This window comes from Aulostomus chinensis, chromosome 4 (genome assembly GCF_037954235.1).
Source record: "Aulostomus chinensis isolate RoL2024-O1b breed Wild chromosome 4, RoL_Achi_v1.0, whole genome shotgun sequence".
Lineage (NCBI taxonomy): Eukaryota > Metazoa > Chordata > Actinopteri > Syngnathiformes > Aulostomidae > Aulostomus > Aulostomus chinensis.
The window spans coordinates 10,232,939-10,259,323 of record NC_141323.1 but is presented as its reverse complement, the minus strand read 5'-3'; the positions used below and the strand labels follow the sequence as shown (position 1 = coordinate 10,259,323).

The 26,385-nt window shown below is 46.2% G+C and overlaps 1 long non-coding RNA gene across 1 annotated transcript in view; it reads right to left on the bottom strand.

Annotated features, from left to right (window-relative positions):
• Positions 1-3,384: 3,384 nt before the first annotated feature.
• LOC147262645 (uncharacterized) overlaps positions 3,385-26,385 on the bottom strand; it is a 37,555-nt gene continuing 14,554 nt past the window's right edge. The window contains exons 2-3 of the long non-coding RNA XR_015112570.1: positions 4,151-4,217; positions 3,385-3,528 (exon numbers count right to left, since the gene is read on the bottom strand). This is a non-coding gene — a long non-coding RNA (uncharacterized LOC147262645). The remainder of the gene's footprint in view (positions 3,529-4,150; positions 4,218-26,385) is intronic.

The window sequence follows — 26,385 nt, the reverse complement described above, 5'->3', positions numbered from 1 at the left end:
ACGTCCGCGCTAACGCGGCATCATATCAAAGATGTCCAGTAATGTGGTAAAGTCCTACAGAAGGGGGAAAGAATAGAAAATCAGGACACGAGCAACGATGCCAAGTTTAGTGGCTAATTTGGCAAAGAAACCCAAAGTGATGTTCGCGTGCCAGAGTAATCGCTGCGTTGTTTCACACCACATTCCTATCAGCTGGTTATTTGTCATAAGATGTTTCCTGACACCATCAGGATGTTTGTGGTTGCAAGACCAAGCTAATGACCACCGCTCAACCGCTCTCATAAGAGCACCATCTTGAAGCCGCCATCAATCACGTTTTTGCTTGAGACGGCCAACAATCGTAGCTTATACCGCGCTTCAGGAACGCTTGATTCCGCAGATCTGCTCTGCTTCTGCCAATAGCAAGAAGAAGAAGAAGAAAAAGGAAAAGTGGGAAGCACAAACATAGAATAAAGATGAGGAGGTCAATATTTCACCAGCATGACAGCAATGACTGTCTGGTTACGTTCGCGAGGCAGAAGGCTAACGTTACATTAGCTACACGAAAATTAGCTACGTGATGGATTTGTGAATGTCATCTCTCAAAGAAATGTTGATTTTGATTCTCTGAGAACTGCCATAAAATATTCAGACTAATGTAATCAATAGCAGAGCAGTTTGAACGCTGATTGCAGCTGCAGTGATGGAAATGAACCAGCATCATGACTATGAATTATGCCCCCCCTCCCTTTTTTGTCTATAACTCCCGCTGAATTCAATCACGGCTTTAAAATCTGTGCACTTTCTGACTCGCAGGCAAACTCTTTCATCCTTATGTCTCCTAAATCTACCAGAGGAAGACTTTCAGATTAAAAAATGACAAAAAGAAATAAGGAAGGATGAGTGAGAATATGGTGTGAAAAAGAATTCCGGCCAGTTTTGAATGGAGATGAGAGTGAGTGTGTGGATGGCAGGGGCACTGAGCGTCAGGTTAACCCTGGGCGAAGCCTGGCAGAGGGGGCTCCTCGTCGGGAGGGGGGTTGGCGTGAAGATCTCTGGAGCTTTCTATCAACACAGATTACATGCATGTAGACGCGCTCAAAGCGAGGGGGGAGAGACGAAGAGGAAAAAGGTAAGTGTAAAATAAAGAATCAAAAGGGTCATGTGCAATCTCTCCAATGTGGGTGATGACAGCTTTGCCTCACACCTGAGCTCTATTATGCATTCCATAATCGGGCAAACCCAGCACGCACGCACACACACACACACGATGACCGACGGCTGCAGGGTTGTGTTGGGTTTCTGTGTGACAAGGTGAACTTCATGCATCGTGTACATGATATATAACTCCAGAGTGGAGAACAAAAGACGTAGCAAGGAGGAGGATGAAGAGGAGCTCTGCAGGGATTTCTGTCTTTTCCTGGACAAGCGACAAAGGCAGCGCGAGGTAGGTGACCTTCATCTCCCTCCCTTCTTCCGTGATGGTGTAAAAAAACAAAAACACCACAGGGTCAAGTCCATGCACCTGCCTCTTCAGCTTGGCTTTTTTTTTCTGTTTTTGGAGTGGTTAAATCAAAAAAGACAAACTGGAGAAAGCGGTTTCTCACGTTGGGGTTCATTCCGAGAGGGAAAGACAAAAGCAAAAGAGAAAACTGTCCATTTACCCAAAAAAAGCAATTTCTGCTGGTGTGCGCCTGGCTGCTTCAAGGTTCCTGGACGGGCTAATAGCCTTTCATTACAAGCTTCCCCCCCTAGCCAATTAGAGACAGTTCCACAGCCGTCCGGCCCACCGACACACACACACACACACACACACACACGCTTTGATCAGCTCTCTGTTCACTGACACACATCGAATGACCAGGAGGAGAGTCGGGAGGGAGGCCCGTGTTCACACATGCCTACACACGAAACACCGCACCCCTGCAATAAAACTACAAGCCACAAAAGCTGCAGTTTAGTGGCACACACCTGAATTTGGTCACATGACAAATTTGAAAACTTTGATTTGAATAAATCCTTTTAGCCGCTGCTCAATGAGCAGCAAAAGAAATGCAGGATTCAGTTGAAGAATACCACATAAATAAAGTACAAATCAGAGGTCGATGGATTTGGGTTTGTCAATGATGGATGCAGCTGTTCAGAGATGCTGTGCGATGCTAACATCTCTGGCCAGCTTTCTCTCTCTCATCATCTTGTCACTCTGCTTGCATGTGAAAACAATAGAAAGATATGCTAGCTTGCTAGCTTCAGGACACGGGCCTGCAAAACAGGCTGCCCCCAGATGCGCCTGCAGGTGTTGCTCATCAAAAGACACCAGCTATCGGCGTGGTCGACCTCTGGTTTCAGTTTCCCAATTGATGCGATATCTTGTGCTGCACTGCAGTTCCTAGGCTAACTGATCAAGCTAGCGGTTAAATAAGTAGTTTGCTTGTCTAAGATTAGCCCCCAGCTAGCAGGGAGTGTTCCCTCAACATCAGCTGACATCAGCTACACGTTCCAAAGATCTCCAAGAAAGCGTTCTGCTTTTATGACTCTGGGAACAAATTTAAAACTTCCTGTCACACACATTCCAGTCAATGTTCTCACATCACTTTCATAACAACATTTGCGGCCGCCACCGTTTCCTCAACATCGTGGTGATGACATTCATTCCCACGTGACCTGGGATCAAACACTTTATGTATTTTAAGAACAACTATCACTCTGTTGGCTTCAGAAATTTGAAACATTGTGAATAAAAAATGAGTGTAAGGTTTTGGACTCGCCCTTTGCTTTACATCAGCCTATTTAACTGATAGAGGCATTATTGTTCGATGAGAATTAAAACCCGTAACGGTCTCATAGTTGAAGGCTGTCGTGTGCAGGAGTGTTGTGTGTAATCAAAGGCCCGGCCCACACAGGTGCTCTGCAGGCCAACCCTGTCTCCAAAAATCAGAAAACAAGCCCCGTAATCAGCAAATTACACTCAACGTCAGCTTTAATCCAGCCTCCTTTCTTTGGCTCTCTGAGGATTTACTCCTGGTCAGCAGAGAGCATTCACACATTCCTGCCATACATCAAATACTTGAGCGTGTGTGTGTGTGTGTGGGGGGGGGGGGGGGGGGGGGGACTCAGGTGAGTGGCTCCTGTTTCTCCTGACTCTTTAATCATTTACAGTCTTTATTAGCTGACCTCTGACCCGGTGGCCTGCTCTCAACACCATCAGACAGGATGCAAGTTCATCTGATGCACGGCAACAGAAGCTAAGTCGCCCCTGGATGCCACAGCCCCATCAGAGGAAATCCAGTATATTGTTGCAGTACTTGTACGCTCAAGTTGATCATTGACTCATTTTGTTACAGCAAGAGTCTCTCCTTCCTCCTTGTCTCGCCGCCCACCTCCAGCAGGGAGCCACAGCACCCCGTTAACTGTCCTGCAGCAGATGCGTCAGGTGGCTGATCAGGAAACACTCAGGACACAGCCCAACCGGTTCTACTGACACGGCAGCCTCACGTTAGCATGTCATCAAGTCGCCCTGGTAAGTGAGTCATGAACCGCTTCCATCACCTCGGGTGAAGCGTCAAGAGAAACTTTACATAAATGACACTTTTAAAAAGCTGTGAATGTCTTTAAAGTGCTTATTGACCTACAATGTGTGAAGTTCCTCAACTAGAATTGCGACTTTTGAATCGATAGATTGACCTATCAGAAATAGGCACTGCGTCATTTCATTTGTTTGGGTTTTTTTTGTCCGTTTTTTTCTCTTTTGTTGTTGAATATAATAAATCAGTCGAACTCTCCGGGGTTCCACCGGATCAAACCTCACAAAAGGGAACAATTCCTGCATTTCCAATGAAATCAAATCACAAGGAACTCCAGTCCAGAGCATCTGCGTGTGAGAAGATCGATCCGCGTCCAAATTTGCTTCATTTCAAAAGTAGGACTTATCGTGGCATCGATGCAGAGACTAACGGCCGTGGCCGTGTTGACAGACACAAACGGGAAACAGGACACACAAACTGTAATACTCTGCGTGGATTTCGGCCTGACACTTGTATTTATGCAACAACAGCACAGGTGGAAGCTAAAGTTTGTTGTCTGCACACAACATTAAAGCGGCTAAACTGGAGACGAATACTATCGTGTGTTGTGGGATGAAGTGTTTAGACACAAATACTGAGGCTGTTACCTTGGTGGAGGAGCACAGGAGCCGGGTCCTGGAGCTTTACAGGCCATTTTTACAACTCCAACAGGACCTGAAATGGCGAAGAGAGTGAGCTGAACACGACTCGCCGGCAAATTGGAACAGTATTAGATGACAATGCATCGGCGGATATGGTGGATGAACTAATTCTGGAGGAGATATTGCTTCTGCTATTACACTGAAGACTCTGTCTGACTTTATGTGTGTGTTTTTGCATGAGAGAGAGCATGAATCTTGATCGACTGCAGCTCCTCACCAGTGCAGCTGCTGGAGTTTTAGAGGAAATATGAGCATGTAACACCTGTGGTGAGGTCGATACGCTGGCTTCCAGGAAATTTTAGAATTGATTTTTAAAATGTAACGCTCATTTTTAGACTCTACATGGTGTGGCACCCCAATATCTCTCTGACATGCTTATGAACCAGCCAGACCCCCCTCAGGTCATCTGGAACAGGCCGACTGGTTATTCCTCGGGTCTCCACAAAAATTGGTGAAAGTGCCTTCAGCTTTTATGCTGGGAGCAGCTGGAACATCCTATCCAGTCACGTTAGGTGTGCTGCAACACTGGCATCCTCTAAAACTACACTGGAAACCACAGAGCTCCGCCTCTCACCTGCTCCACCAGGCTTCATCATCATCATTATTTTACTTTTTGCATTCCTTACATTTTAAAAGAGCTTTTTTTTGTGTGGTAATTCTTGTGTTTTATTGGGAAAGTCACCTACATGGGAGAATGACTCGCGTCATCCCTTCTTCCTCTTCCAGACTCTTTTTTTATTTCAGCTGGTTGTTTTGGTGCTGAAGGTTTGGCCACGTCTGTGCGGTGGAAGTCTTTACAGGCGAAACGTCACGAAACCAAACACAACGTCAGGTGAAATGTCTTTAAAAGCTTCTTAGCGGTTAAAATATTTCGCAGGATTTATTCATCTTAGTCCACTCCAGAAATTACAAGTTTTCAATAAGCTGGCAGTGACTGTGCAACTCAATAAAAATGAGAAATAAAACTAAAAAAAACTTGAACCCTCACTCTTATCAGGCTACATAGAGGTGTGTATGCCTTTATTACTTCTATTGTCTCAACATTTTCTGGTTTTAACAGGAAAAAAAAAAAGGATCTCAGACTCAGCATCACTTCTGATGCACTTGAATGTTTTGGCAAAAAAAAAAAAAAAAAGAGGTCAGATTTTAACTAAATGAAAAACCACATTTAATTCCTGTAAAATAAATGAAATGGAAAAACAGTTGAATTCAAAGGGATTTAGAGAGAGAGAGAGAGAGAGAGAGAGAGAGTGTAGGAATGTCAGGTGTTTATGTTCGTACCCAGGTCAGCCCTACAGGTATGTTTCAACCACAACATTACCTCCCACTGACCCCCCTAATGGACAAGGTGAGGGAGCAGTCAACGGAAGGGAGCGACGCCCTTAAAACACACACACACACACACACACACACACACACTCAGCCCGACACTCCCCTGCTTCTAAACTAGCACTAGTCAAAATACCGGCATTAATCTGAAGTCGGACACAAACCTAAAATTACCGCCTCTCAAGACCAATGAAGCGTGACGGTGGTTTTTCTGGCCCAGTGGCAGGGATGAAGGGAGGATGAAGAAATGAAGCAGTGAATGTATGAAGGATGGTGGTAGTGTGTGTGTGTGTGTGTGAGGGGGGGGGGGGGGTATTGACCGGTGAGAGCAGAGAATAAAATTTAAGATTGGGAAGGAATCAGATTCGGAGGAATTTCATTCCCTTGCGGTGGAGGTGAAGAAGATGTGGTCAGAATGAAAATGTCTTTTTTTGTTTTCATGGTCACATTATGTTTGTTTGAATTGCCACTCATCAGTCCATAATAGAAGACACACACACACACACTTCTCTCTGCACGCGTGCGCACACACACACACACACACACACACACACAGCAATGATTACCATACTCCATATTACGGGTGTACAGATAACTGCTTGGCTCCCATGGGCCTGCCAATCCACTGTAATCCCTCAAACACTCTGAATTTTCATTTCAAACAAAAGCTAAACCGCCAGAAGACACAAGGAAGCATTCTGTCGCCTCCTCTGTTGCTTCTCCTTTTTTCCCCCCTTCTTTTCCCAGCCTCGTTTTTGACGTCGTCTCTGGGCTTCCTTCCTTGCGTTCCAACCACTTGTTCCCTCGTCTGTGTTTCTCTGCATTTGTGAAATTCAATATCAGAATGATAAATGATGCTTTCACCACACACAAAAAAAGCAATAATTCATCCGAATTTGGAACTACGCTGGACATAATTCAGTATTTGCCATTGTAACAGTCTCATCCCTCGGTCCAGTGCCAATCATCATTGAGGAAAAAACGGTAAGAAATCCCAAGGTGGTTAATTTAGGTGATCAAAGAGAAAGAGGGAAGCATGCTTTACATTCCTGAGTCCTGCCGTGTGGAAAACGTGACATGGAAGCCCTGTGGCTCCGCACGTTACCTCATCTCACCACCTCACATCAGCATGACAACATGACATGACGGCGCTTCCACGTGAATGTTCATGTGGTCACTTTTTTTTTCCCTTAGGTTGATCCAGAATCTACATCGGAACCAAGATCAACCTCCCCCCAGGTTGATTGTTGGTAAAAACTGGGTTCCAAATTTCTCAAACCTAAAAAAAAAAACCCAATAAGGTTCAGACCTTTTGGGTTTTGAGAGCAAGACTAGCAGGTCCCACAACGCAGTGACCCAGAAGCAAAGATGAAAGGAGAGAAATGAGAAGTGGGCAGGGAGACAGCGTTGCTTGACGTTACCATGAGGGTGTGAAATGACAGGCATGAGGATCGAGATCGAGCTCACAAACCACGGCCCTGCCCCCGAAACCACCCTCAGATCAAAGCCACAGTTTTATGTCAGCACACCGAGATCAAAGTCAGAACAACGGGATTAAAAAGCCTGAGATTTCAGTTGGAAGCAAGAGACAGAAATTGGAGTTTGAAGTCCAAAACCTGAGATCAAAGTGAAGACACTGATGTTAGAGATTAAAGTCCCCTTTTTTGGGGACAACGTCGATACTCTGGAAGTGATTCTGTGTTGTCGCTCCCATGTCAGAGATGATAACTTCCGGTGACGCACAAGCGCACACGTGACACAACCTCAATAATAGTATCAATGAAAATGATCATCCCTGGTAATATTACCTTATCTCTCCATAGCTTCAGGTGGTTCATGCACACATCCGTCCATGACACCCCTCAAACACCCCCCCCCCACACACACACACACACACACCCTCGACCCACCTGCTACCAATCAAATCCCGTCTCCACAGCGATAGGCAGGTGAGCCAATAAAGGTGATAACACAATACAAGAGCCATTACAGGGAGGTGGCGGAGATAAGCTAATTGAAATTGGATATTGTCGTCATCTGACCATGAAAAAAAAAATGGAGGAGAGGGGGAGAGAGGGAGGGAGATGAAGATGAGGGACGTCTGATGGGGTAAATATGCAGTGTAGACATTTTTCCTCCTTAAGTAAGTAAGACTTTAAGCAGAAACCCTTGAAATGAAATCTGGGTGGTGGCGGACTGAGGCATCGCGGTGGTGTTGCAGTGTTGAAGCCTTGCTGTGTTAAGCCTCTTAGATTACAAAACACTTTGGCTGCGTGTGCATGTTTCTGCCATTTAATTATTGGTGCTTGCGCGCAGACACAGAAAAATGTCTGTAGTCACATGCAGCGCCGGATAGGCAACAATACGTGTTGCGCTGGAGCGGGATGAGGGAGGAAGAAGGAACCAGGAAGAACAAGGAAGCAGGTAGAAATAACGTCCTGACGAATGCAGAGAGCTACAATCTGCTGACGGCGCCTTGAGTTTGAGCTCTTTTGACTGATTGGTGACCGTAGCTGTCAGTCAGCTGCGGTGACTGGCCACTGGTGAGGGAGGGAGCATGGAAAAACCCCAAAAAATACACAGCAAGTGACAGCTGGTTAATATTTAGTGCCATTTGGCTGAATTCTAGCGGTATTGCTCAACCTGTCACCTGACAACAGAAACAGGAAAAATGTGTAACAGCTTCATCAGGAATTAGGCTGAAGCGAGTCACTGCGACCTTCAAGCCGGCGTTCCAGCTTCCCTGTACTTGTACGTGGGATTTTCCCGACAGTGTTGATAAGCTCCTGTAAACCAAACCTTGTCGTAGGATTCATGCGAAGGAAGGAGACGCCACGTTAGCCTCGCATCCGTCATCACCGGGCTGCACTTCAACCCCCCCGCGGCATTCACTCCCCTTTCAGACTGCGTCCCTCACCGGCCTGACTGTCACTATGGCCATTACCGCCGGCCATTCAGACTCTGCTCGCCCTCCAAAAGCCTCCTTGTTCTCACTGTCGCATGGCTGCACGGCGGCAGTCCACTGGCCCGCTGGCTACTGACCCCTGGTCTGGCTCACAGTCTGGCACTGGCGCCCTCCATTAGCCTAATTACGGCCATGAAAGCAGTGCAGAGCGAGGCCGGCATTAGGGCCAATTAAGGCCGCCCAGGATGGGCCCTCACCAGGGTTGAGTTACCCCGTACAGACACACACAATGTTTGTATCACTATAAGAGCCTATATTCATTTCCTAGCTCCTAATCCTGAATTAACCCTCTCAACTACATGCCTGGCTTCACTCTCACCTTAATCTAATCCCTATTCTCAACCAAAGAAGGAAGTTTGAACTAACCCTAAACATTGTAATCTATCTTAAACCACTCTTAACTCCACCTCCAGAGGAAGAATCTGCATGTCACACTGGGTCAGTTGAGTAAAACAGGTAGAGGGAGGAAGAGGAGAGGCTGGTAAAAAGAGAGGAGGGCTTGTGTCTGTCCAGTCATGCATGTGGATGTGGACGGCGAGCTGGGGAGCCGGCAGTAATTTGTGGCTGTCAAAGACAGATAATAAGGCTTGTGTGTGGACTTCAAATAAAAAGGTGGAGATCCTCCTCTTAAAACAAATACCCTCTCTGTCCCTTGTTTCCTGGAGGGCCCCTGCAGGTATGGATGAGTGGGTGGATGGATTCATGTATGGCTGCGGAAAATGTCCATCATGTTGCGGCAGCAAATAACTATCATTACCGAAAAATGCTCCCGCGTTTCTCGATTACAGGTGATTTGATTTCCTGAAAAGCTTTCAAACTCTGTGAGGTCCATGTCAGATATTCAAGTTTGGAACACCAAGGTCACGACTGAGAGCGACACCTAAAACGGTGCACTCACAAATAGATGCACTGAACTCACAAATAAGCTTTTCCTGTGTATGTCGCGATCCTAACCGATCACATGACCTCACTGGCGGATGTAAAAGTTGCAGAATGGCCTAAAAAGGTGGTCAACTCCTTCCCTCTACTCTCTGAATCGTGTGCTTGTACATTATCTTGACATCAGAAGTGACGAGTAAACCAGCTACAGCTCAGACCTGGTCATGTCAGGAAGGGGTTTGAACAGAAACCCTCAATCCTGACGTACATCCTGAAGATACAGAACACTAAAGTGGACCACGGCTTGCCAGCCCAACAAGTCGGTTTACTTCACAACTCAGCCGTTCGCTCGCTGGAGGCCCGTGTGTCTCTGCAGCATGTGAAGAATCTCCAGCCAGAACGGTGATTAATTGTGAAATCTGTCGAGAACAACACAAAGCCAAGTCACGGCGCTTGTCACATGCTCACACAGCAGCTTACCCAAGACTCGCTGCTGTCAACACTCTCTGATATGATCTATACAGAGGATGAACTTTCCCTGTTTGGGGCTTAACTGATAAACCACACACACATACACAGACAGATAACCAGCGGCAGGCACACTCCCCGGTGGGTGTCAAGAGCAGGTGAACAGCCACCTGCTGTACGCCTCCACGCACTTTTTGTCAAGTCAGGCAGCGTTATTAGGAGTATTTTTACAGTTTACATATCTCAGGACCATACAGACCACTTTGTAACCATTGTATAACATGCAACTAGTTTTTATTCTGCAGTAGGTTCAAGGAGTTTATTGGAATCTATAAGTTGTTCAGAGATGAGAGTAGTTGGTACAACCCTTGAAACTGAACTTTCCCTGCAACCTCATGTTGATCTGGAGAAGTTCTCTATGCTTGAGCCCTTTAAGCTTCAAACTGATGAAAGAACTCGGTCAAGAAAATAACAGGAACCGCAAAGAAACAAAATTAACAAGAAAGAACAGGACCGTAATCCAGATGAAGCTGTAGATCATGTTGACTTTGACTATCCCGATGGCAGCCATCATCTTTATTGGCAGTCTGGAGAACTTGGAAGGTCGTCATGTATCTGCATCAATAAAACCCTGAAATGAGGCTGCGTGCGGCCAAGATTTTGTGCTGACATTTGCCATCTACAGTTTACAACTGGGGAGATAATTTTTCCTTTGTTTCGCAGATTAACATAATGATGGGTCACATGAAGTTACATGGTAGGTGTTTAAGCCAAACACACCACAAGAATTCCTCTTCTACCAAGAATTGTACCATGTTCAGGGTGGAAAAGCCTTTAAAAGGACGTTTTAATAAACCACAGGATACAAGAACATAACCAGACAAGTCAGATGATTTGATTCACAGCATCATCTGAGAAGCCGGACTAAGAAGCTGAACTAAACTTGGCAGGTAATTGGATGAACTGGTTGTTGGGTTAATTTCAACCAATCAGATCTGACGCAGGAGGCCAAGCCGGTCTGTGGCAGAGCGAAAATATCTTTACCGTGGAGCAAAGCCTTTAGTTGCGCCTTTTGCTCTTCCTCAAGACAAGAAAAACTCTCCATTTCTGACAGAGCTGGTGCTATCGCAGCATCAAGGCTAACCTCCTGCACGAGCCACCGCTGCTGCTCGGGAACTGTATAGTTTCTCCTCTAAGGGCACTAACTGGTCTGAACCGCCGACCTGACCTCGTCGTGGCGATCTCACAAAACCAGGTGAACTACAACATAAACCAGGGTAAAACACTGCTTGATCTAGGACCCCCAGAGCTGGACAGGAGCCTTTCACTATGCGGGGGATACGTCGCTGAGTATTCTCAGCCATCCGGTTCACGGGAACTCTCAGGGGCTGTGTCATAGACAACTGCATGTGCTTAGAACTGAACGGACCTCTTGGATTAGCGGTCCATGAAGACCACTTCCAGTACGACGCCAAGACTGGTTATTGTGTTGCAGCTACTTGGGTTTCTGTGCTAGCTTGAGGTAGTTTTTCACCTTTTTTGAAGGAGTAAATGAACAAAATGGATTATGGAAACTCCTTTTTAGAGAAGTGGATCTCTAACTTACTGCCCAGCTGTTTTTGCCGTTTGCATCTTCCCAGATTTTCATCTCTAGACAGCATGCAGCACCTCTCCGATTGTTCCCTTGTGGAGGCCGAGACGACCTTTTCTTCTTCAGCCATTTCTCACAGCCATGCTTCATGTTTGCCCATACCGCCACCTTCCGACCAAAATACAAATTGCTTGGCTTGGTTTATTCGCTCCACACCAGTTGATGGAAAGACACCTCATTCCTTTATTTCAGCATTTCCATAATTTACTTGAGATTCACTCTGTAATTACCTGGAGGGACAACTCCTGCGAAGCATCACCCTTGATGCATTTAACTCAAGACTGGATTCAAAGCACGTCCTCACAATATATTGGCTGGAAGCAACTTTGGTCAGTTAACATCAGATTTTTCTCCAAAGGTCAATATTGGCGAACCAAACCACGGTTTATACACCTACAAACACATCATGTGATTGCTTTTGCTTGCGGGAGTTTCAGGTCATTCATGTGAGATTGGTGTTGCTCCGAGATGTGCACCGTTGTGTGGAGAGTGTGGGTGTGTGTGTGTGTACACGCGGAACCTGTGGGGGATACTGACGTGCACATACTGGTGTGTGCGGATGTCAGAAGGTGTGGGTCATCTGCAGACGGCCCAACCTCACCTTATCTACAGCGAGCTGGGCTGTGTTCGCAGAGATTAAACGCATTTCGGAGCGACGCTAACTGCCGAGGCCTAAAGAAACGCAGGCAGAGGGAGAGCCAGTGTAGCTGCAGCCAGTGTTGTTGTTAGCTGAGGAGAAAATCCTTGTTCCCAACACTGATAAGGACATAAAGTGTTTCTGTCCCCAAGGGGGCGGGAGGCAGATTCAGCCTCTGTAGATCTACTGTAATGAATATCAATGGCAGGGAATGGGGCTGCTCCCGTCCCTTTGGGCCTCTAGTTGCTTCTCCCCTCTCTTTCGCTGTCAGAATTGCGACAGGGACACTATGCATGAAAATGCGAGGCTTAATATATGGTAATGCTATGTAAACACGGGCTGATCTGAGAGGGAGGTTTGGAGGGAGAATAGATTGACGGTCGTCTGTGCTCAAAGCAGAGTCGGGGAGTATATCTCCAAGTCCAACAGTAGCCTGTGAGCACATTTATCTGGAAATGAATATGATACACTAAACAGGAAGAAGGGAGGCACGGGTGAGCGAGGTGGCGGTGCGGAGGATGTGGTTACTGCGAACTCAGCAACACCACTTACTTCCTCACTTCGTCTCAAGCAAGACATATTCCTCCTCTCTTCCTCCTCACCTGAGTTATAGGGTTTATTCAAATTGGTGTCCTCCAGGCTGAGAGGTTAGCTTAGCGCTGTCAGAAGAAGAAGAAAAAAAACATGGCTGCTATTACAACTGGCCAGGGGTTGGGTTACTGCTCTAAACAGTCTGTCTGGTAGCACCATGGGAGGTGGAGGGACCTGTGGGAGTCAGAGGTGAAAGTAATGTCCATGAAGTGGTTTTGGTTTCCCAACTTGTCTGACAGGCTGACGGCAGCTACCGCCACATTCCTGCACACGGAGGCCGGGACAAGCAATCGTCTGCCGCCATTCATCAAGTTAAAAATAACCTCGCGCTGGTTATTGTTTCATTCAGCAGGTCATTCCTCACCTCCGTTTTGATTTTATACATAAGTGAAGCCAGAACAAGAGGAGGACAGTGACAGAGGAGGGGAAGGAGTGCCGAGACAAGAGCGCAGAGTGTGTGTGTGTGTGTGTGAGAGTGAGAGAGAGAGAGAGAGAGAGAGAGAGAGATGCCATAGCCCGAGGCAGCGAGGTGGGATTTGTAAGCCCTTTGTAAGTAACAGGCACCACTCTTAGCAGGCTGAAGGTATGTTTTTGTGTGAGTAATCCGTGATGGATGTTTTAATTGAAAGCACAAGGCTTTTAGTGCTGTTTTCAGAGACCGCAGCCAACATCTGACACCTCCACTCAGACCAAAGCCCCCCACCCACCCTGCAAACTCCACCCGTGTACAGTCAGTCAGCTCCACGTCGTCCAGGTCATTCTCTCAGGACATTGCCTCGTACCAGAAAAGCGAACATTAACTCATGAGCAACAATGCGTGGATGTGCGACTCCTGAGGGTTCTTTTTATACAGCTCGATCGGAACTATTCTGGAGAGCTGACGTCCCAGGACTGAAGAACCGAGGAGGACCAGAATTATTGATGGAGGTATGGGAGGTGGTGCTGTGCCCCCTTACACCTGGACTTTGTTCACCAGTTGAGCGGAACTGAAAAGTGGGCTTGCGTGAATTAAAAGACAGTTAAAGGAAAATTGGACCCTTTTACAGCTGGATGTGTTTCTCCACGTCTGTCCAGAAACGTTTCGTTTTCGGCCTCCACCCACCATGATGACCCGTGCACACGCACAGGACGCCTGCACCAGTTTAGGGCCGACTCAAACACGCTGGAGGTGAATCGAGTCCCAACAGCATTCGCAAGAGTACAATTTCACATACACATGGACTTTAAATGTCCTTGAGGTCAGACCAACACAGTAAATCAACTTTTTTTAGAAAGTAAAAACTTTTCCAACTTTCTAATAACTTCATTATGGACTTGAGGTAACTTAAAAAAAAAAAAAAGGAAAAAGAAAAAAAACTCCAGATGTCTGGTTTTGCATTTCTGAAATCTCAACTTTTCAGACAATAAACCAAATATGTCATTTTTGTTTTGATAATGGTAGTACAGTCATAGTGATAGTATAATAGAAAACTTATCACCGCTCAGCTGGTAAATATCTTAAAACTGTAGACATAAGGAACGTCTCTATAATTGGAGACACTTTCCTTCGTCATCAACAAGAGTTCAGTATCTCATAAATATAATAATTAACAATAAATACCAGGATCTTTGAATTTACAAATAACAATGTGCAAATAAATTTGTATTTGTATTTATTTATTTTTTTTGTGCCTGATTTCAGTCACTAAAGATCTGCTTCCCGTGAACTGGACAAACTTGACCAAATTTCTAAGGTTTCTCATGGAAACTTTAATGACCAAATTTGGAGATGTGTGGTTTCACAGATGATTTGCATATAAATGAAGGTGCGGGTGCTTCCTCGGGTGCTTCGTCTCCCCGGTCGACAACAATCAGCACGACCTCACCTGTGCGGTCGTGCTGATGAAGCTAAAACTGTTGATCCAGCAGAGCTGTGCAGCCACGGGGCGGATGAATAATTCCTACAGTAGCCTGGGTGGGGCCAGGGCCTGAAGCGGGTGGGGGGGTATAAATGTAGCACACGATTAACCAGGTTCAGAAGCGATTGACCCTGCTAGACCTGAAGGGGTGGGACTACTTAGCTCCCCCCTCACCTGGCTGACTCTACACCACCCCGAGCCCCTGCGCCGGCCGTCCTCCCAGAGTTACGCAGGGAAGAGCTGCTCGGACGCGGCGCTCTTGACGGGGAGGAAATGGGAGGAGAGAAACTTCACAGGGATTTCTTCCTCCTCTCTCCTGTCACCAGCTGCCAATTTACCCCCCAACGTATTTGGAATCAAAACTTAATTAAAATTTTGAATAAATAAAAACAACAAAAAAAAACAAGTTATTGAATTCTGAACCCTTTGATAGATTTATCCCCCCCAACCCCAGAATAATGCAAAATAAGATTTAATAACACCTTTCATATGGAGAGTACAAAGCCGGCTATTTGCATTAAAGTGTAAATCGGCGTCAGGGAAAGGCAGCGTGCCTCTAAGCTTATTGATGTTCAGTTCTGAGCAGCCGGGCGGCATTGTTTCATGCCGAAGCTTGACGGATGTCAAGGTGATTATAGTTTAGATCACCCGTAAGACGACAATGTTTTGAAATGGTAAAATACAGACAGGCAACACAAAGCCTTCAAATGTTTGTTTTACTGGGAGGGGAAGAATGGAAAGAGTGGAAAAACTCCCACTGAGTTTCAGTGTTCACTCATAATTCACACAGAGGATGGATAACTCCGCTGCTGTTCAAACAATCTGACAATTTGTTGAATTCATCTGACGGGAACAAAGTCCTTCTGAGAAAACCATTACTGAGTGGCATGACAATGAGCCAGAGAGGAAGGAGCCACTGCTGCAGGAGCCCCTGCTGCAGGAGCCCCATCGGCCCCTGAACCTCCACCAGGAGGGCTGGGGAAACTTTCTCTCCTCACTTTACTCTTGAGGTGGAAGAGGTAGAAATAGAGGACGCGCTTCTGGTTGATGAACCACATCTGATTTGCTCTGTGTTGATATTATTGTAAACGCTGGGGCCAGTATCAGACTCCAGCGTGAACTGGTCACTGTCCCGAAAGAACGCGAAGAACACGACCTCCACCGCTTCGTGGGTTTGAGCTTCTTTGGACTCAGCTTGAAGCACTCTTCTTCCCCACGCCCTCAAACTCAGATTAGTTATGTCACGACACATTCATCCTCCCCAAGGACCAACACAAGTGTCCCATGCTGTTGGGAGAATGACTCCTCTGCACTGGTGTAGACGTGTCGCACCAGTTATACCAGCAAACTACTGGTTTGTGTCCTCCAACAAGGACGGATGAAACAGAGGAACAGAGTTTGAGAAGCACTGATAGAACGCTGGAAAGAGCTCAGACCATAACGGGACACGGAACGATGACCAGTCGTAACTGTTGCAGTAAAAGGCAGGTCAGCCTACGTCGCAGGGTGGCCTGCAGGCCCCGTGACGTCATGGCAACAGAGGCATGTCAATAATACCTGGAATGCGGCGCATGTTGATGGAGAGTGACATCAAAGTCATGATAAACTCTCCCCACACACCACCATATTCCCAGAAACAGAACCGAGGACATGACCCAGGTGGAGTGACTGAATCCAGGCCCCGCCCCTGACTCCACCACGGTGGACTGACTCCGCCCAGCAGTGAGAGGAGGAGGCCCGAGGCTGGAGGTGCAGTGGGAGGCAGCAGGTTAATGGCTGCCCTCCTCCTGTCTAATTACTGCTTATCTGAGCTCTGGTAGGACGGCTGGCTCAGGTGCGTGCACACAGACACACACACACACACACACACGCAGAGGCGGTGTGTGTGTCTGTGTGTCTGTGTGTCTGTGTGTGTGTGAGGTGAACATGTATGTGTGTCAGCTCCTCTGCTGCATGTATGTAGTTATCATGTTCAGTTTCATCTGAGTTGCTCTAAATAGTGACCAGTTACTGACTCCAACTCAAATTATGTTTTGCATAAAAATTCATAAATTGACAACTTGTACTTTTGTTTAAGAATATTTACATAATTACACATAATAAAACAATGAATATTCATGGCACTTATGATTACTGACGTTAAAATGCATCTTGTCATCAGTTTTTGTAAAATAATGATCAATCAATTTTGTCTTATTTACTAGCTATAAGGAAACTAAATTCAGATTAAATCAGTAAGTGATCAACTGTCTACATCTTAAATTCATTATACACACACACACACACACACACACACACACACAGATGAAGTATTTGTAAATCTAATCTACTGTAAAACATTTATAAACACAGAGGGACCTGCTTTTTGCAAAACTGGTAATAGAATAATAATTCATTAATTCAGAAGTTGCCAATCATGGTTTGAACACCTTTTTTCAATATTTCAGGAATGTTTGCTTTGTGCCAATAATCTCCCGCCATCATCGATGCAGTCGGATCTTTGTCACTTCTGATGATTCGTTTGCGAGCCGTCTTCCTACGCGACCACGTGGAAACGCACCGCTCTGTCTGCTGACAGTGAATCAATATGAAATAAAGTTTCACTTCCGACGTAGCCCTGCTGCTTATTTTCAGTCTTGTCGTATTTCCAGCCACGATTGCACAACGGCTCCTGGGTCTTCTTTTTTCTTTTTTTTTTAGATTTTCACATTTAAAACTGCAACAGAGACACATTTTATCAAAGTGGAAGCTGTTGTTTCACACCTGTGGCAAAAGTGTGCGAGTGTGTGAGTGTGTGTGGTACTGGAGATGACCTCGTTGATTTACAGTGCTGTCATTAAGGCATGCGCAGGGCCGGTTGCTATGGTTACCCTGCAGCCTCAGGTGAAGGGCCCATATACAGTCAACGTGTTTGTTAATTCCTCCTGTGTTGAACTACGTGACCATCTGAACGCTGGAATTCAAACTAACATGCTGCACACACTCATCTGACCTGTTGTCTCTCTCCCTCTCTCTCTCTCTCACACACACACACACACACACACACACACACACACACACACACACACTGATGGCTCCTCCATTTTTGTTCTGGATTATCGTGTCCCTGCAGGAGTGAAGGAACACTTTGTCAATTCTCCACAGCCTTAAAGAAGAAGAAAAACCTCCACCAAGACAGATTTTTCACCAGTGATTTTCATATCCTCACCCCCCCTTTTCTTTTTTTAGGGGGAAATAAAATATTTCTGGTTGGAGATGGAAGAATGAAAAGGGACGTGGAAGGATGGAAGTAAGTAGGCAAATGGATGAAGCGAGGGAGGTGGGACTGGAGAAGGAGGGGGGAGGTCAGGTTAGGGGTCACGTGTGCGAAAGAGATAAGACCTCCTCATTCCATTTTGACTGACAGGCCAGGGGAGGGCTCAGCAAAGCCCCGCGAGACATATACACACACGCGCGCACACACACACACACACACTTCCCTCCATCACTCTCCCCTGCCGCTATCACACTTTCTCTAGGCCATCACTCTCTCCGCCTCTATCATCCTCTCCATCATCCCCCTCTGCCTCTGTCACCTGCTTTTATCAAGCATTTCCTTCTCCAGCTTCAACTCCAGCTTCCTGCTCCTCCAAACGTTTGTGGGCTCCTCTTCTTATCGCTCGATAAGTTTTTGTTTGCATCAGGATTTTGGTTTTTTTAAATGTTTCCTGTTTCGTTTGGGTCCGTTTCGCACCAAAAATGTGCTACGACCCATCAGGTTAGCGGCCCTCTCTGCTCCTGTCCGCCTCTGAACACAAATTACACTTCCCCACAACAGCTTGTTGTTGCAAACCTGTAGAAATCAGCCAGACTCTAGAACACAATCGACTCGTCTGCATGTTTAGAAAAAGCCCTTTAAAATCTCTTCGTGTCGGAAGGAAAAAAACATCCGGCCGCTTCATGAGTTCATCTTTTAGGCTTTGAGAAGAACTTTTCTTATCAGTTTCATTTATTTACTACAAGAAAATAGTGTTTGAAACAAATTTTCATCCAGTGGAGGACACTAAGACGAACTTACTGTCATATTTTTGATGAGATGCCGTCCATCATTAATCAAACAAAAATGCTTGCTGAAGTTTTTTTTTTTTGTTTGTTTTTTTGTTAAAATAGTTATGAAGTTCTTTATTCCCAGAACTTCCCCATCATCAGCCCCGATCGTCAGTGGTGCCCTGAAGGTGCCCGCTGACTGCCAAAGCAGGAGAGAAAGAAAACCAAAGAGACAAAAACAAAAGCACCAGCATTGTTCCAGCGAGTATTATCTTCATTTTTTAGCACCAAACAATGCGCTACAATGCACGCTGGAACAACAGGAGCCTTTATGGAAGGAGGCAGAATAGAGTCGAGGCCGCCGTGAGAAGTGGCAGAGGAGCCCAGACAAAGCGGGATGAGAAGGACGATCTTCATTGTGGCGTCTTTTCTCATTCTGCCATGAAAGACACCAGCGAGGAGTCCTCAGGGCCGCTGCCAGCCGCCGAACAATCACACCCGTACGCCACAACCACGCCGCCCATCCAAACACATTAGGAGAGCATTGTGGAGGCTGCAGCTCTTCGTACTCGTCAACACTCGTCTGAATAGCTGCAATCGGGACATCTCCTCCTATCAGGAACATCTCAGATTTACATATATTCACACGCCCGCACCTTCTTAAAGCCTCATTTAATTTTTTTGCCCTAAAAGGATCGTTTAAAATAGACTTTAATCAGAGCAGATTAGATGCCATTTCCCATCTTACTGATGGAACTGGCATTTTTTTGTGACTTTTTTTTCCCCCTCCTGTCTCAATCACACAAATAAGACACATGCTAGATGAAGGGGAGACTATAATCTATGCATCGCTGGTTCCACAAGATTATGGCGAGAGAAAGGAAAGACCGGGGGAAGCAATGGTGAGTAAGGGAGAGCGATGGTGGGAGAGCAGGCGATGGATGTCAGGTTCCTCTCTCCGTATAAAAACACCAGACGCAGCAGAGGAGGGGATTGGATTCACTTTTTAAAATGTCACCCAACATCTGTTTCATATTTATGATGGTGGCGCTGCCTCTCCGATGCCCCCTTCAACACTGGCGATTCTATCTCTGCCTCGGATTACCCCCACTACCCACCAATGCATAATTTATAAGGCTAATCTTTCAACGAAAGACTGCAGACAGAAGGAGAGGGAGTTTTCAGAGAGAGAGAGAGAGAAAAAATGGATTATAACGCGGAAGAAAAAAAACTGCTGCCACTGATTATTTTTGCTGATATGTGCAGCAAATGGCTGATTTTGATGATGATACCTTAAGTATCTCATGTAGTCATTAACAGGATTAAGTGAGTGGGCTTCAGATAAGGTGGGAAAACAATTCAGGATTCGGCACATCTTGTCCTCTTTAACCCAAACAGAGACGTATCAGTGTATGTGGCCCGTGTTTTTCTTTCTTGTGTAATTTGTGATGCCTTCAGATGTCGCCGATAAGCCCCGGATGTCATTAATATCACTAATGATAACATTATAGCCCGCTCCCTCTTGTTGTGAGGGCGTAATTTCTCCAGATTAGGGCAGAAGAAGCTGCCCGTCTTTTGTTCTTGCGTTTTTACGCTCAAGACAACAGAAAACGGGAAGCGCCGCCCTTCCCTGGTTGAAAAGCAGGATTGTTGGTGTCCTCTGTCCTCTCCTTTCCATCCGCCACATCTGACATGACAGTTTCTCTCCCCTTTTCTCTCCTCGCCACCACTCCTCTCCCTTCCACCCCTCCACCTCCTCCCCTCCTCTCGTCAGCTTTATTATGAAAAGTACACAGTTTCGATAGAGTGCCCTTCTGACATTTTCGACTTATTAGCTAGTTTTCGTACCGTCTTCAATCAACCTCCTTAATCCTCACAGGGAGAAGCGCTTTTAATTCACCGATGGGCTGATAAGGAGCGCCGAAGCAAAAGCGCCGGAGAAGCATTGCTAGCAAAGCAGGCCTCGGATGAGGAGGGGAGGAAAAAAAATATATATAAAAAAAAGAAAAAGAAAACGAAAAGACCGGGGAAAAAAACGATTTACACGTAGATGAATCGTGCTTACAAGATGGAACCCTGGGCATTAGGAGCGGATCTGAATTTCCTATCTGTCATTTTTCTCCCCCTCCCACCCCACCCCCACCCCCACCCCCAGCCGCTGCATTCGTTCAGTGTTTTTTTTTCCTCCCCTCCCTCTCTCCTTCCCTCTCTCTCTCTCTCTCTCTCTCTCTCCCCTCCTTCTTCTCCGCCATTACCCTTGCTGATTGCAATCTTTAAGCGCCATTGGGCCCACTGCTTCTGCAGTTTTTAATCTGTCTTTAATCCCATAGATTTTAAATATTCCCCAGCTCCCGGAGACTGGAGGCAATTAACTGCCCTTCTGATGCTCTCCTTATCAGTTGCCTCCTTGTATCTCTCTGAAGCAGCCTCAAGACACTGCCAGAGCTGACAAATAATACCGCCATTTACTGCCGAGCATCCTCGGGGACTGGAAGGGAGCGCGCGGCGCAGCCACCGCCGCATTCTAAACAGGTATTTGGTAAACATATCATACAGAGGAGAGAGAGGAGGAAATATACTGCAACAACACTCCCAAAAGCAATGTATGTTTGTCTGGCGGCCGTTTTTGCAAGAGCGTACGCGTGTTCTCCCTCCAACCCGAGACAAAAGATTGTCCTCCAGCCCAACGTTGAAGTGAGGAGGCTGCGCTGGGCAGGACGCACTGACGGCTCCCTGGTATGGTCCTCTACCGTCAGAGATTATGTGAAATATTTGGTTTTCTTGTTATGTCAAACTTCAGGGAGGTTCAGAGACTTTTTGATTTGGTTCATATGCGAGACATCATCATCAACTTTGATCCACCGATTTAAATTTTTTTCTCTGTTTGTCTCAGCCACAAGCAGAATAGCCTGAATAAGATTGAAGTTGCTCACATGAGTGACTGGTCGGAGATCAGCAGATGATCAGACATGATCGGGTCCCTTCTGTCATTTTGAGCCTTTTATTTACCGTTTGGGAGGACCTGCTGGACTGCTGCAAGTTCTGAGACACAAAAAAAAACAAGCAACAATGAGGTGTGTTTGGAGTCCAACAGGAAGTGGTCGTGTCAAGGATGAGGTGTGTTTGGAGTCCAACAGGAAGTGATCGTGTCAAGGATGAGGTGTGTTTGGAGTCCAACAGGAAGTGGTCGTGTCAGGGATGAGGCGCGTTTGGAGTCCAACAGGAAGTGATCGTGTCAAGGATGAGGTGTGTTTGGAGTCCAACAGGAAGTGATCGTGTCAAGGATGAGGTGTGTTTGTAGTCCAACAGGAAGTGATCGTGTCAAAGATGAGGTGTGTTTGTAGTCCAACAGGAAGTGATCGTGTCAAGGATGAGGTGTGTTTGTAGTCCAACAGGAAGTGATCGTGTCAAGGATGAGGCGCGTTTGGAGTCCAACAGGAAGTGATCGTGTCAAGGATGAGGTGTGTTTGGAGTCCAACAGGAAGTGGTCGTGTCAAGGATGAGGTGTGTTTGGAGTCCAACAGGAAGTGATCGTGTCAAGGATGAGGTGTGTTTGGAGTCCAACAGGAAGTGGTCATCTCCTGGTTCCTCCACCAGCAGCCAATGGGATTGTTCCACGTGACTGAATCAGTAAATCAGCTCTGTAGTGAGCAGAAGTTGATGATCTCCTAGGTTTTAAATTATCTTCAGTAATGACCCACCCTGATGAACCTGGCGCCTAGGAAGGAACTACATCAGGATCACATGACTTAGGTGTCACCACCATGAAGCTTCAGGCTTCTTCTGATTCCCTCCTGATGACCTTTAATGACCTCCACCACCTCTCTAGGCTCCTTTAGACTCTTGTTAGCAACCCACGTTTTCAGACTCAAAGCTTTGAAATTCACAATTTACCGACGTCTTTCATGCTGCAATGTCAACGCACTGTGTTAACCACCACCTAACTTCAGGTGAGGTTGCTTCTGGGTTTTAGGACTCATTCCTACAAGACTCTTCCTCGTACCGAGCTTCCATTGCGCACCTTTGTTTTATCATCGGGGAAACTGGTGTCATATTTCAAAAAAAGAAGCAAAACTGAAAGAGTTTGCGACTTCTGCATGTGTCAACTTGAAGGAAACTGATGTTCAGCGCAGAAATGAATTGCTCTTTCATTCCCGTTTGAGATTGAGGGCTTTACTTTAATTTTGAATTATGCAAAAAAAAAAAAAAAAAAAATTGGACATCTAAAGTTCCACCGACACATGGCTGCCATTAGTACGTTCATTTAGTTGCTGAATGGTTGGGCTTCACACAAGGTGCTCAGCATGACTGCAAAAGTTCAGGGACCTCTCTTGTTCCAACAAGACACTGGTGAACTTCAGCTCAGCACCATCAGTTTCTTATTTTCAGCTTCAGAGTCAAACCTGGGATCGTTTAGTTCACTCTTGACCTTTGCCAAACGGTCGGGATTCACACGAGATGGCCAGGGTTTCTCTCTTCTTTTTTTTATCCAATCACTTGTCTTGATAAAGCGTCCTACAGCAGCTCGATGAATGCAATCACCACTTCATGTACCACAGGCCCGCTAACAGCACCACAAGACACTGCGGCTAAGCCAAACCCCGCAGGCTCAGCCAAACCGACAGATAACCATCAGCTAAGAGCTTTGTGACATCATCAGACAGAGACAGCTACTGACTGCATGCCAGGTTAGAGAGCTGCTAATCCAAACCACAGACTACAATAACACAGACAGAGACAAAGGCAGAGAATGTGCATCATTACAAACACTCTTAAGCTCTTTGTTGACCCGAATAACACACCAGGTTGTAACTCAGGCGACTTCCCGACAGGTGGATCTGATGATTCTGGGTCCGTCCAGCATTTACAGAACCTCGTGCCTTGGCGATATGTGTTGCTCTGATAATCACAACCGAGTCAAACTAACCTTTCGCCTGACAGCCGCAGGCATTATCTTTCCTTCGCGAGTGTTGGATTACAGAGCACACAAGCTTTTCACCATTAAAATCACATTCAATTACCGAGAGGCTGGGAAGATTGGGTAGACAGCAGCTGTGCTAATGGGGAAGGTCGGCAAATTATGATTGTGCAAATGCAGTACATACGCTGGCACATGTATATGCACTGACATAATTAAAAAAGAATCTCCTTCCTTGACTTCTTGATGCCTGTTTCGGTTGCGTTTCCATGGGAGCCGTCACCTCTGTGCATTTAATTTCTCACGACGGTTGATCATATATATGAAGGCAATGCCCAGACAAGCCGACAAGGCATCATGGGATCATGTTCCCTTGGCCAGCCAATCAAGCTTGAGCTTCCTTTATTTGTTTACCATCACATTTCCAACACGATGACCTCTTTCTGCCTCCGACTGAATAACAGCAACAGATACATGGATGAAACCATGACTACGCTAATTCCCTCCTTATTGTGCATATTCTTTAATCCACTCCCACATGCAAGCACTTTCTATCGCCATTCTTTGGTGATGTACATGTGTTGATGTCAGTGGTTTGGGAGGTTAAGCTGGTGCCTCTCTCTGAGCGTGGCCGATACCGATCCAGAGAACCACGGGGTCTGAGGGGGCCAAGGGTCCGTAGCTCAGCCCTCAAACAGGACCCGTGCCAGGCAGCACGCAGGCCAAGAGTTGGAGGGGGGAGGGTGGTGTAGGGGCAGCGGAGAGGGAGGGACAACAACAACTCTCATCCATTTAAAACTCCAGCACTTGGGTCGCACTAGGGGGCCACCCAATTTCACACTCTTCGTCAGCATGGTTCTTTTAGAAATAGAAACATGCAGAAAACAAAAAGCACTCCGGCTAAAAAATAAAAAAATGTGTCTTTCTTACACTTCAAAAGAATTCACAAGTACAGTGACAGTCTTCTTTGATTTCTACTTATTTATTTTTTTGCAAGCCACAGGTCAGAGATTGCAGCCCCACGAAAATAAAACACACTCCAGCATTTTGCCCCAAATCCAATCAAGCTGTGTTATCAGCTCGCTCCTCATCAAGGAGGGCCACTGATGGAGGCTGGTAGGGGTGGAGGGGGATGTTGGGGCTAAGCCGAACCAACCAACATGCCGTGTGCACACACACACACACACACACACTACCCGAATCCCCCCCCCCCCCGCAACCACACACACACACACACACACACACACACACACACACACCTCCCTATACCCTCCTCCCCTGGTTTCCGTGGCGACTGCTAAGCCCGAAGTTACGGTAAAGCTGGTGTGCCGCTGAGCCCTGGGCAGGATTTGTGACAGAGAAATCACATCAGCCTATGCTGATTAACAATTCCATTCCACCCTGAGATTTATATAAAAAACTATCTTACATTTGGCTTTTTAATAGGAACGATCGCTATCTCAAATTGAGTCCCTGCAAACTTTAATAAAGGCTACAGGGTTGAGTGGCATTTTGCATGCTGATTTAGGCCCGATTGGCGGCTTTTGATGAGAGGGAGGCTGCTATGTAAAGCGGTGCTCCTAGCGCTTTTCCACATCGCCGGTTCAAATGCGGAAGGATAAGAACATGAAAAAAAAAATACCACTTCCATCTGCAATCTCCGGATTTCTCTCTGCCTTCCTCCCTCACTCTCACTCACTCTCTTTTTTTTCAGAAAATGATTGACTGTTGAATATGAATAAATGGAATAGAATGAAGCCGGAATAGAGAGACTGAGCGCTGCAGACAGATGGAGGAAGAGACCGAGAGAGGGAATAAAAGGAAACCCTCTCCTGGACTTTTTCTCTCGAGGTGAAAAATAAAATCATAAAGCCGAGCTTTTTATGCTCTCCCATTCTGACATTTGGAGAATGGTATTAGTGTAGAATATTCACAGTGTACAGAAAGGACCACAGGCGCAAGAGAGGGTTGATGTGTGTGTTGGGGGGGGGGGGGGTGCATCAAATAGAAAAAAGAAAAAAAAAACGGCAGAAACACTTATCCCCTCTACCCCTCTGCCCCGGCCCCCACCAATCTACATCAGTATTAAAAACTATTTATAGGAAGAGTTCAGCTTAATGGGATAATCAGCTCTATTTGTAAAGATATTGGATAATCCCAAATAGTTTATATGGGCATCGAGATTTAAAACATTTTCATTAGATATACTGTATTTCCGGGGCATTTCAGATGTCTCTCAGTTGGCTGTATAAGCTGGCCGAGACAAAAGAAGCTCGAAGGCGTAATTCCTAAGGCGACGGCCAAAGACCGGGCCTCTGCTGTGGAGTATTTATTAAAAACACACACACACACACACACACAGAGGAGAGGAGAGGAGATTCCACTGTTGTCGTCATTAATCTGCTTCAGACTGTCACAACACCGATGCTTCACCGCTTTCACCTGAGCTGGCAATATAAAGAACTTGATATCGCCGAAGCGGGCATATAATATCTCAAAAAATACGCGTCGTTTTCGTTGATAATCCAACCGATGTCCGCCCACATGAGCGATCAGTGCACCTGGGCAAACGCTTGCAGCGAGAGCCGTGAGCGAAACGACGCAACATTCTTTACTTCTCTTGAGTAAATGCGATACGGCGAGGTGGCTGTGGCAAAGCTGCGGTGAGGTTAATCCACACCATCTCTGTTTGGGTTAAAACATAAATGAATGAATGGCCGCAAACAGATTTTGCAACCGTAAAAACGGCTACAAATGTTCCAGCTTTGCCCTGTCGACACCCGATTTTGACGCGAGGACAAAAGATTTCAAATTTCTTC